Below are 12306 nucleotides of genomic sequence, written 5' to 3' on the forward strand. Positions count from 1 at the left end.
GGAAAGCATCGGTCGTGATTTGTACCATCTGAGAGAGCACAGCCGAGACAGAGAGAGAGACAGAGAGAGAGAGAGTTAAAGAACTCATAACACAGTGTAACATGTATGGGGACAGACAAGTGCAGGAACGTCCTGGGCCCCAAAGGGGAGAGCGCCTGCCTTTGTTTACAGACACGGAGAAGACGCTCCAGTGACGTCTGACCTCAAAGACGGAGTTAGTGTTTATCAAATGTCCTGCCTCTCCTTGAACAGGGGGAACACAGGCCTGACACCAGAAAACACCAGGACCCACCTTTTGCGGAGACTCAATGGATGAGAAATCTTCAGATACGGGGACCTCCCAACACATCAGCTGAGAATGTGCTAGCTTTCTGATCATTGTAATTTGAAAGCAGATCTTCATTTCAACCATATTTATGAAGCAGAAGGTTCCAGCAATTTGGGGTGGGCCTCAGAGGCAGGCTTTATTCTTGCCCTCGTTGCCTGGAGAATCCCTGCCGGGGTTGCCGGGCTTGCGGATGTCTACACCCAAGAGCAAATGAATACTACTTTACAAACAGTGGGCACCCCTTCGACACCCACCCCTCCCGCTGGCCCCCGATGTCTGGTGAATGCTCAGTTCAACAATTTGGGTTAATGACGTAGCCAGGTTATGGGACCTAAGCCTTATGCTCCCTTCTCCTTCCTCTGTGGCCTCTGCATGGACTCTGCGAGCCCACCGCCACCTAGGGCATCACAGCCAGTTGGGCTGGGAGGCCGGGGTCTGTCGGCACAGTATGGGTCTTCTCGTCTGTCGATGCCCAGCCATCCGGCCACCTTTCAGGACTTCACAGAAGACAGGAGGCAGAGGAGTGGCCGACGGCTGGCTGTGTGCTGCTCTAAGATGCCGTAGCCCCGCCCACCAGAAGACCCAGGTCCCGGGGTCTAACCCCTGGGATAGAGTGTCCTCCAACTGTGGCACGAGGTAGGGTGGCTCGGAGGGGCGTGTGTGCGTACGTGTGCATGGGTGTGTGCCGCAGAGACAGAGAGAGAGGGACAGTTTTGAGCCAGGGTTTCACGCTCCTCTGGGCGGGCCCAGAGCAAAAGCCTCAAGCCATGCTGTGGCCATGGATGATGGGGAAGAAGGAGATAACACGAGAGCCGGATTCCTTCCAACAAGTTACTCTCCTGCCAGGGATCTTGCAGTCTCTGCAGGAGCAGTGATTCCCAAGTAAAACTGCTCAGGAATGATTACACACTAGCCCTATAGACGAGATGGAGGGGTTCCAACAAGATCTGCTCGAGTTCCCCGAGCTGGCGTCTCTTTGGAAGGTTTTAACTAAGATTTGGATGATGGATTCTGTTTCAATAAACAAAGTGATGGTGGCATTTTATTTATTTATTTATTTATTTATTTATTTACTTACTGAGACAGAGAGGGAGAGGGCACAAGCAGGGGGAGGGGCAGAGAGAGAGAGAGAATCTTAGGCAGGGGCTTGATTCCATGACCCTGGGATCATGACCTGAGCCAAAATCAAGAGTTGAACACTCAACTGACTGCACCACTCAGGCATCCCAGGAGTGGCCTTTTGTTTATTTATTTATTTGTTTGCTTATTTGTTTGTTTATATTTATATAGACAGAGAGAGAGTGCACAAGGGGAGGGGTGAGGGAGAGAGAGAGAATCCCAAGCCAGTGCCACACTCAGCACGGAGCCCAATGTGGGGCTTGATCCCACGACCCTGGGATCCTGACCTGAGCCAAAATCAAGTCAGATGCTCAGCTGAGCCACACAGGCGCCCCAGAGTGGCATTTTAGATAGATGTGCCAAAAGCAATATCAAATGTCCAATTTCTTGACTAGTTATTCAGTAAATCCTTTGAGTTTGGCGTCACAAAGTGGTGGCAATGACCAGGTAGCCTGATAATTTCACATCAAACACTCGTTCCTGTTTTACAGACAAAAAAGTGTAGCTTTTACGGACGCGACCAGGGAACCGGCCCTCACCCAGGGCTCCTCCTCCTCCACGTGACAGCTCTGTACGTGACAAGCCACGGCCAGCACGTCAGCCGCTGCACACTAGTGAACACTTTCCGTGTCTTCAATCACTTTACTTCCTGGAGGTGACGCTGGGACCGCAGGTGCAAAGTAACGGTGCCCCCAGCACTGGAAGACTCACCCGCGGAGGGGACACGCTTGCCCTTCGGAGCTGGGTCTCCTTGTCCCACTTCAGGTAAGGCAGCTGCTGATGCGCTAGAGCCTGGGTGGATCGAGTCCTGTCGCACAGTGCACAACGCGATCCCGCAGTCAAGATTCTCATCCATCGCCAAGACTGCAGGCACGGCTTTGGGACTGTCCTCGCGTCACAGCAATACCTGGGAGTTGCGTCCAACTCGCCTCCCGAACTTCCTCTCCTCCCTGATTTGTGATCCTGATATTTCTGGTGGAGATACTGACATCTTTATGGAGCTTTGGGAAAAATGCTTTCCCGGAAATCAGTTATTAAGAAACCGTCGTCCAGATATCCCCAGACTTCTCTCAGCCCCGGCTTCTCCGTCCGCACACCCTGGGAATAATAACATTTATCCACTTATCTGGCATGGCATTTTGAGGATGTGTAGGTGGATTGCTTCAACACGCATTTTCCAACGCACTGGTCTACGGATCAAACCAATTTACAGAGTGCCTAGTGTGGACCGGGAATCATGCGAGCCGAGGCATGAGGGTGAACACAACCCACGTTCTTTGTCTCTCACGGAGCGCAATTAAGTAGAGGAGATGCACACCATGCTTTTACATGGTCGCACAACACAGGCACGTTGTGAATGGGGCGTACGGAGGAAGTTCAGCACGAGCGTCGCATCTGATTTTCATCCTCAGGATACTGAGGACGCTGAGAAAGTAACCTTTAAGCCGAGATCCAAAGGGTGGTTTGGATGACTCCAAGCACAGCACGTCCCAGAGAGATGGGAACTGTGTGTGGTCGACGCGGAGCAAGGGCAGGTGTGGGTGTGATGCCTATCCTGAGGGGTCACGAGGAGAGGACGCGTTTTTGTTTTAAAAGCAAAGGGAAGCCACTTAATGATCCTGGCGTGGCCTCACGTGTCTCTCCTACCAGACCATCAACTCTTTAAGGCGAGAAACCCAGATGAACCTGTCGTGCCTCCCCCACAGCAGCAGATACTGTGACTCGTTAACTAAATATTCGCTAAGGACAATGTCCCACGTTACAGAGGTAGCAAAAGTGCTTCAGGAGGTAGTTTCCTCCAGCTTTGCCGCCACTTGAAAGGTCCTCGTGCCGCACGAAGAGCGGAATGTGAGCTGTGTTCCATGGAGCAGGGTAGGTTTTAAAATTAGAGGCAAGTACCGCACCCCGTACCCTCCACACGTATGTGTGGGTGACGACGAATACCTCAACACGTTACACTTCCTTCCTTCTGAAGAGGTTCGGGGTGACCTTTGCTCGTTCCCTTTGGGGCTTTCAGGCTATTACAGGGAAGCTGGGGAAGGTTTCACGCAGCTCTTGGCTGACACTTCCTGGAAGGAAACACACATGGAAAGACCTCGGGGCACGCGTCCCGATGCTCTGGATGAGGACCAGCAGCCTCGTCTAGCAGGTGGGCGTCCCCTCCCGTGGCTCAGGTGGGAACAGAGGGGCGTCCCCCAAACAGTTCTGATGCCCTCGCCCGGCCACCTACACATTCAGCATTTGACACTCGGGAAGGGAGACATGCTATCTCCTTCCACAGAAGTTTCCATAAAAGGGAAAAACTCAAGTTCTCATGTTTTCCGTGTGCCTCCCAAGGTGTTTCTTGACGTACACTTCCTTTTGTAAATTCATTATTGTAACAATTAGGGATAAAAATGGGTTTGACTCAAATGCTCTCTGAACAGTCTGAGTCTGTTCTCTGTCTTGAGTTAAAAATGCTGAGGGGTTTGTTTTGTTTTTGCCCCCAGGGGAGAAATGCCTTATTATACGTCTGTATTGAGGGGCTCCTGGGTGGCTCAGCTGGTTGAGTGTCTGGCTCTTGATTTCGGCTCAGGTCACGATCTCATGGTTCACGAGTTCGAGCCCTGTGTCGGGCTCTGTGCTGACTTCATGGAGCCTGCTTGGGATTCTCTCTCTCTCTCTCTCTCTCTCTCCTTCTTTCTCTCTCTTTATCCAAATAAATAAACATTTTTTTAAATTTTTTTTAACATTTATTTATTTTTGAGACAGAGAGAGACAAAGCATGAACGGGGGAGGGGCAGAGAGAGGGGGAAACACAGAATCGGAAGCAGGCTCCAGGCTCCGAGCCATCAGCCCAGAGCCCGACGCAGGGCTCGAACTCACAGACTGCGAGATCGTGACCTGAGCTGAAGTCGGACGCTTAGCCAACTGAGCCACCCAGGCGCCCCATAAACATTTTTTTTAAAAAGACTATTTTTAGCATTATCATTTGGGGAAGCGAACATTAGGGTGATATCAAAGAAGGGGCGCCTGGTGGCTCACTCGGTTGGGCATCTGATTTCGGCTCAGGTCATGATCTCGCGGTCTGTGGGTTGGAGCCCCGTGTTGGGCTCTGTGCTGACAGCTTGGAGCCTGAAACCTGCTTTGGACTCTGCGTCTCCCTCTCTCTCTGTCCCACCCCCACTGATGCTCTGTGTCTCTCTGTCTCAAAAATAAATAAACATTAAAAATTAAAAAAGAAAACAAAGAAAACTGATCCTTCTATGGTGCTAGGAATCCAGTTGACACACAGACCCTTCTGTGTCGAGAGAGCACAAGGCAGAGCATTGTTCATGTCCTAGGGATGGACAGGAAGGTGACGAAGCCGCAGCAACGAGCACATCCTAACGGGTGGTCAGCCTCTATGTGTGGACGCTGGGACCCCTATGAACGATTTTAAGGTACTTTGGCTGTTCAGCTTGCCAGGTTCTTACAGTGACCAGACTGGGACTTCCTCCCCAGCGATGTCACCACCAGGGACACGGCAGCAAGAAAGCAACTCATGGGCCTAATGGAAACTTTTCTTCTCCGGTAGGCACAGAAAGCCTTTTCTGTGCATCTCCAGTTCTCTTCAGGTGACCCCGCAGGACCTGTACGTGGAGAGCAAGCTGCTCCAGCATCTGAGGACAGGATCAGAGAACCTGGAGGCTGCACACATCTCTGGTCCTGTGGCTCCTCAAGGAATGTGGGACAGCGTGTACATGTTTAAGTTGAAAACGAGCATTTTATCACATTTCACAGCTGCATGGATTCACTTTCTGTTAGAACGTGCATTGCGGAATATTTGTTCCAGACGTAGTTTTGTAAACACTTTGGAGTTGAAGGGGCACCTGGGTGGCTCGTCGGTTGAGCATCTGACTCTCGGTTTCTGCTCAGGTCATGATCTCACGGTGAGCGAGTTCGAGTCCCACGGTAGGCTCTGCGCTGACAGCACAGAACCTGCTTGGGATTCTCTCTCTCTGCCCCTCCCCGGCTCCACTCTCTCTCCCTCTCTCTCTGAAAATAAACAAACAAACAAGCAAGCAAAAACTTTGGAGTTGAAGGTTCCCCCCCACACACTCACGTAAAATGAGTATCGCATACTCCAACAGGATGAGCCAATCTCCAAGGTCAAACCAGTTGGCGAACGTTGGCTTATTTTTGACAGACTAAGTCTATCTTGGTTTCGTACTTCGACTAATCATGCTCCTGTGATAACCGTGTTGTTCTGAGTCCATCACAGGTGGGCTGGCAGGTGCAGCCAGCACAGAGCTGCCACGAGTTGTCACCCACCTGACTCGGGGCGCTGCCCCTCGGTGCCTCCTTCCTAGGCTTCCTCTGCTTGTGGTCAAGGACTCTGGCTGCCCTGCACCTGGGGGTTCTCCCTCCCAGCCCAGCACCAGCGCAGTCAGGGCGTGCGTGCGTGGGCCTCCGGTGCTGTGGGAGACGAGACGGGAAATGTGAGGGGGTGATTATGGAGAGGGGCTTCCAGGGTGCCATTTTGAGCCAGAGGAAAGAGTCCATGCAAAGCAAGGATTTGGGAAATGACTCCATTACGATCAGTCCTCCCCATGGACTCCTGGTCCCTCTCTCCACCCAGGGCATGTGCCCTCCTAGCTGATGCTGCCTGCCAGCCATGGCTCTGGTGAGGACGGTGAGAAGGCATCTCGGTGAATGACAAGACCCAGCAAATGCACGAGAGGGGGTGGAGTCGAGAAAAATAATCGAGGATGAGTTTGATTTTTGCTATTATTTTGATATGTGACTTTCACCGCTGGAGGGGAGACGTTCTTTTGCACCTGGATGCTGGGCTTGGCCTCCTTTCCCACCTGAGCCTCCTCCCTGCTGCCTCCGCGGTGATTTCCAACCCCCTCGTGCCTCTCAGCCCTCTCCCCTTCTTCCCAGGGCCTCCCCGGCAGCTTCCCACGGTCTCCATCACCCCACGGTCTCCATCACCAGCTTGCTTCTCTCCACTGCACCAGTCCCATCGCCATGGAAACATGCAGGCATCTCTCTGGTCTTAAGCCGACCATCTCCTGACTCCATTTCCCCTCTGGCTTTGTTTTGCAGCAAAACTCTTCACAAGAGCTGCCTCTGCTCTCTGGGTAAACTCCCCCCACCCGTCCTCTCCCAAACACGACCAGATCGCGCCCACAGGTCAGTTTCTGCACGAAGCTGTACCAAGACCCCCAGGACCACCCCAGTCTCAGTCTTCGGCTCTCTTGACCCGAATATGTAACACATTTGGTCTTTCCCTCAACCTTGGTCGTTCCAGGACACCGCACCTTCCCATCTGTCTTCCAATGACACTGGCTGTCCCTTCTCTGTCTCTTCTGCTGGCAGTGTCTCTTCCACCTGCCTTTCTAGAGTTTGAGTGTCCAAGGACGGATGTCTGGCCCTTCTTCTCTCCCAGATCACCATGCATTTTCCTGGGGATTCTCCTCCAGTCTCGGGGCCTTAATTATCCACCCCCAGTGTGTTCGGGGCTCACACGTGTACGGGCCTGACTCAGACCTCGTTCCCGAGGCCCACCCTCGCCCGGTCACCTCACTTCCCACCATCTCCACTTGTCTGGTAGCACCTCAGACTCAACACAGCCAACTCTGACTTTTGGTCTGTCCGTCCTCAGCTGCTGCACAGCCTTCCCCATCTTACCGTGGTGGCAGCGACATTTTTTTCCTGATCGTTCAGGCCACACAACCATCTGTCACATTGGGTTCTGCTCTCAGAGGACTTCATACCCAGTATCCAACTGCTTCTCCCCCTGCGCTGCTGTCCCTGCTCTGAGCATTTGTAAGCTCTTGCCTGGACCACCATAATAGCCTCCTGACCGCTCTGCCTCAGTTTCCTCTTCTTCTCTTTATTCTCAACCCGAAAGTTAGAATGACCTTTTGAAAACAAGGCACATTAGGCCCTTCAATTCCTTAAAACCTGTAGCATTTTGCCATTTTAGTCGGAATAAAAACCAGAGTTCTTTTATAATGGCCACAAGACCCTAAATCTGACTTCATTTCAACAACACTCTCCCTCCTGCTCTGTCCTGCAGGACTGCACTGTCTTCCTGCACTGTCCTGCTCTGTCCTGCACTGACTTCCTCCTTTTTCTTTAAACATACCCAGAATTATTTGCCACAGGGCCTTTGCACTGCGGGGCTCTTAGGCCCGAATACTCTTCCACCAGATTTCCTTCATGTCTTTGCCCAAATCTTACCTTCTCAAGGTCACCTATTCAGATAAGTCCATGTAACATTATGATTTGCTGTTAGTATTTCTGGGTCCCTTTTATTCTGCTCTCCATTTTTTTTTCTACTGTATTTCCTAGCACTGTATAACATGCTCTATCATGTAGTTACCCATTATGTTTGGTACTGATTGTTTGCCTGCCTTGGGATAGAAGGTCAGCTCTGTGAGGGCAGGGCGCTACGTTGATTTTGTTCAGTAGTGTTTATCCCAAGAAGCTAAAATAGTGCCTGGCTTATGGTCAATTAAATAAAGCAGTCATCAGCATCAAAATGAGCACCAGGGTACAGACTACAAGAGGAAAAGGTGAAGGCTTAACTGTGGAAACAGACCTGCTAGATGTTGGATGGAGAGGGCATGCTGTGGTTAACAATGGAAAAGCAGTTCTCTGCTTCAGGTAGGTAAGAAGGCCTTGGAGGGAGTTTCTGGGGCTCCACAGAATCAGCCACGTCTAGGAGCAACGGGAGAGCTGGGGAAGGAGATATGACGCATGGCAGGGAGACTCCGAGCCTCTCAGAGAGTTAAGCGCAGACCCGAATGAGGTTTACGGCACAGGCCGGCTCTCTAAAGAGCAGAACACATTCTGGAAACCAAGAGTTGGAAGTGAACACAACTGGGTCGTCAGTTTCTCGAATGAGGGACTTTGCCCCTCTCTGCCGCATGTTCCCAATGGGTATGGCGGGAGTGCTCTTGGTTTCTGATAGCTTCCGGAGGACACCGAGTTTGAGAGTGACAGAGAGCAGTGTGGTGTCTGTACCCACGTGAGGAGCCCTAGTCACAGTTTTGTTCTGACGCTGGCCGCGCCTGCCTGTCAGGCCTGTTTTCGCTTTGACCCATCACAAAGCCCAACCATCAGCAGAACCTTCTCTATTGCCCTGTGTCTGCCGATTTGCATCTTATAATGTCACTGTCCCTCTTACGACAGACTGCCCAGAGATTAGAAAGCTTAATGTGGAAAAATCTCAGATGCGGTCAAGACCTGGCTTGAATTCAGAAAGTTCTTGAAGGTTTTTTTTAAGTTTATTTGTTTATTTATTTATTTATTTTGAGAGAGAAAGCATGAGCAGGGGAGGAGCAGAGAGCGAGGGAGAGAGAGAGAATCCCAAGCAGACTCCTCACTGTCAGCGTGGAGCCCCCCACCCCCTCCCGGACGCAGGGCTCAAACCCACAAACCATGAAATCATGACCTGAGCTGCAGTCAGATACTTAATGGACTGAGCCACCCCGGCGCCCCTGATGATTTTATGTTCCAGAAGAATCTTGAGGGTAAGACTGAAGAAAATGTTTTTCTTCCTACAGGGGAAAAGAAGGCAGAACTTTCCCCAGATTCTTAGTGTTAATGCCTCCTGAGCTATTCTATGTAAAATGCTACCAGGTTAAGAAGAGTTGCATATTTGCAAACATTTAAATACTGCTCCTTTTCCATTTTCAAACAAGTTTTGTTGCCATCTGATTATTGATAGGTATCTGCTGAATTTCTAGCCTTTCTTGTCCAGTTGGAGATGAAAATGCCAGGAGACAACTCTTTCCGCACCAGGGTTTATGTTTTACTCGAGAGACAAGGACATTTCTGTAGTATTTTCGTCTGGCATCAATTCATCAATTTGCTGTTATCAAAAGCCCTACTGTATGCAGGATGTTTTCTCAGAGCCCTGGGCACTTTAGGGAGTGCAAACTCTTGTGCTGTCTCCGGAGGTGGTAAAGAAATTACGGGAACAACTTTGAGGAGACATCAGAGGGCATGACACAGCCTCCTGGACAAACCAGAGGAGGCTTCCTGGAGGGAGGGAGACTGTCACTGCTCACGCATCTGAAAGCCATCACATAGGAAGTCCCCGAAGCGGAGAGAAGGTAAAGGATTTACCCAAAACGGAGTGAATAGAATCAGGAGAGATGTGTGGAAAACTTTCAGCGTGCCTTGTTTTTTTTTAATGCTATTGAAAGCTAAGAGATTGAGAAGAACCAAAAAGGAGCAGCTAAGGTCATGTCCTCTAACAGCCCAAGTGAGGGCGTGAAGGTCAAACGGGCAGGTGGGCCCGGCACCACCTCTCTCTCTGATCCGAAGTGTCAGGGTTTTCTGTATTTTTCCTCCAACTGTTCACCTACCTAGATTCCCTTTTCTCTTCTCATCCACTTTTGTCAAGATTCTACCGCCCTTTGAGCCACGACACAGGAGGCCGCCTCCTCCGGGACCCTCCCTGCATCCCTGCCTCCCTCAGAAGCATGACGGACCGTACTCGTACCCGTGTTGCTGTTGGCCGCTGAACACAGCCATCCTGCACGGGGACTGCACCTTAACTAATCTCGGGGACCACCCTGGAGGTGGCTGTACTGACATAGCACGTAGGCCCCCAGTGGAGAAGTGCTGGAAAGACTGATTAAGCGAACAAGAAAGGCACCCCTCCTGTGCTCCTGCCTCACAGGGCAAAGGGGACTCCGGGGGGAAGGAGGGGCCCCGTGAGGGGGATCCGGGTCCTCCTGTGTCATGTTGTCCTGGATCCAGGTGCACTTGTCCTGAGGACTAGGCTTCCATAACAGTGCGATGGCTCAAAAGTGTGTTGTTTTTTCTTCCGGACACAAACTTGCAAAATGGAAGCCTTTATTATTTTTTAAAAAAATTTAAAATATATATTTTTGAGAGGCAGAGTGCAAACAGGGGAGGGGCAGAGACAGAGGGAAACACAGAATCGAAAGCAGGATCTAGGCTCCGAGCTGTCAGCATGGAGCCCGATGTGGGGCTTGAACCTACGAACCATGACACCTGAGCTGAAGTCAGACGTCTGACAGAGCCACCCAGGCATCCCTATTAATCTTTTTTAAATCCATTTCAAGACAGGAAAAAAACCCACTTTTTCACTGATTTTTTAAAAACTTTCTTTTTAAAACCTGCGTCAAGAGTTCTAATTGTGGTATAGAAAAAGGGCACGAAAAGAGCTTGTGATAGCCCAAGGTAACACCCCCACGTTTCACGGCCACTACCACGTTTCACGGCAGATGCCGGTGACTGGCCTTGCCTTTACCAGTCAGTAGCAAAGAACATGAGTCAAAACCACGCTGGAAAGGAACCAAAAGTTCTATCACTGGAAATCACCTTTTCCATGAAAAAAGAAAATAAAAGCGTATGGGTAAATGTATTCCTCATCTCAAGAACTAGAAATCCAGCTTCAAATAGACTCGGTGGTTTCCTGCTCTGCTGAGCCAGAGCTATCCCATTAATTATGGATGACATTATGTTTTAAACAAATACAAATTGTTTCGCTCTCACCTTTAGAACCTCCTGAAGCAAATGTTTTATTCCCAGTGAGAATCATTTTGCACAGCTCAGGTCCTTGGATTATTAGAAAAGCTGCAGTAATATAATGCCATCCAAAAATACGATGTCTTGTTGATACCTGACTTCCGTTGTGCTGTGTCGTTTCGTGGGAGGAGGCAGAGGAGAGGAAGACGCAGTCCTCTCTCCGGTTACCGGTGATGACTCACTCACTCAATAGGCAGGATGAAGGGGGAGACTCCATCCCCAGGCCGAGGACAGTGCACATTCCAAAGTTGTCCCCTATTTTGGGTTCGTGGCAGACATCACTGATGGGTGGAAGTTTTCCACGTGGTCCAAATGCAACGTTAGAATTTGTTCTGGCCCAGGGCTCCAGTTACCCAATGATGGAAGAGGCTGGCGTGACCTTATCTAAGTCAGTAAGTCTTTCTTTGGGTCACTATGGACTTAGAGGGCTTGATCTCTCCTCTCCTCTCCTCTCTCCTCTCCTCTCCTCTCCTCTCCTCTCCTCTCCTCTCCTCTCCTTCTCCTCTCCTCTCCTCTCCTCTCCTCTCCTCTCCTCTCCTCTCCTCTCCTCTCCCCTTCTTCTAGGAAGGCTCAAGTCAGTGTTTGGAAACCTTTTCTAGACTTTCCTTGCTGGACTGGTGTGTGGCCTGCAGACAGCAAGACTCCAAAGGTCATCCTTTCCTACAACCCAGTGTCCGTTCTGTGTGACAGCTGCCCAGTATGGGTCTGAAATACCAACGTTCAGGGGCTGCCCCACAGGAAGGAATGTGTTTTTCCAGCCAATTGTTCACATGAGATGTCACCAGATCAGAGGCTCCATTTGCAGAAGTGAGGCAGAGTCATTTACCCATTGCCTACATGGTGTCAGCTGACCTGGCTTCTGGTTTCACTCCTCGTCACCCACCTTTGGATCTTCTCCACTGGACTCGAAAATCTCTCTTGACCACCTCTAGACGGAGAACATGTTTTCATGAAAAAGGATACCGGCTCTGGAATCAGATCCTAGATTCAAATCCAGTGTTTTATTTATCTTTAAACAAACACCCAGTGAGAGTTTACTTTGCTTTAGGCGCTGAAGTCCAGCCTTTTGCATTCATAATCTCATTTGACTTCACAACACCTCTAATGCAGATTCATTCATTATCCATCTTTACCACCATGAAAATGGAGAAGCTGGGGAAGAGGGGAGGATTTGAATCCTGTTCTCCTCCGCCCCGGAGAGGATGTCCTCAAGCCAACTGACTGCCCCTGGACAAGTAAAGCATCTCAGACCCAGGATTTTCCCACCTGAGCTTTACTTTTGTCATGTGAAAGAGTGAGGGTGAAAATAAGGGTGAAAAAGT

This window comes from Panthera pardus, unplaced genomic scaffold (assembly GCF_024362965.1).
Source record: "Panthera pardus isolate Hobbes unplaced genomic scaffold, ASM2436296v1 HiC_scaffold_1, whole genome shotgun sequence".
Lineage (NCBI taxonomy): Eukaryota > Metazoa > Chordata > Mammalia > Carnivora > Felidae > Panthera > Panthera pardus.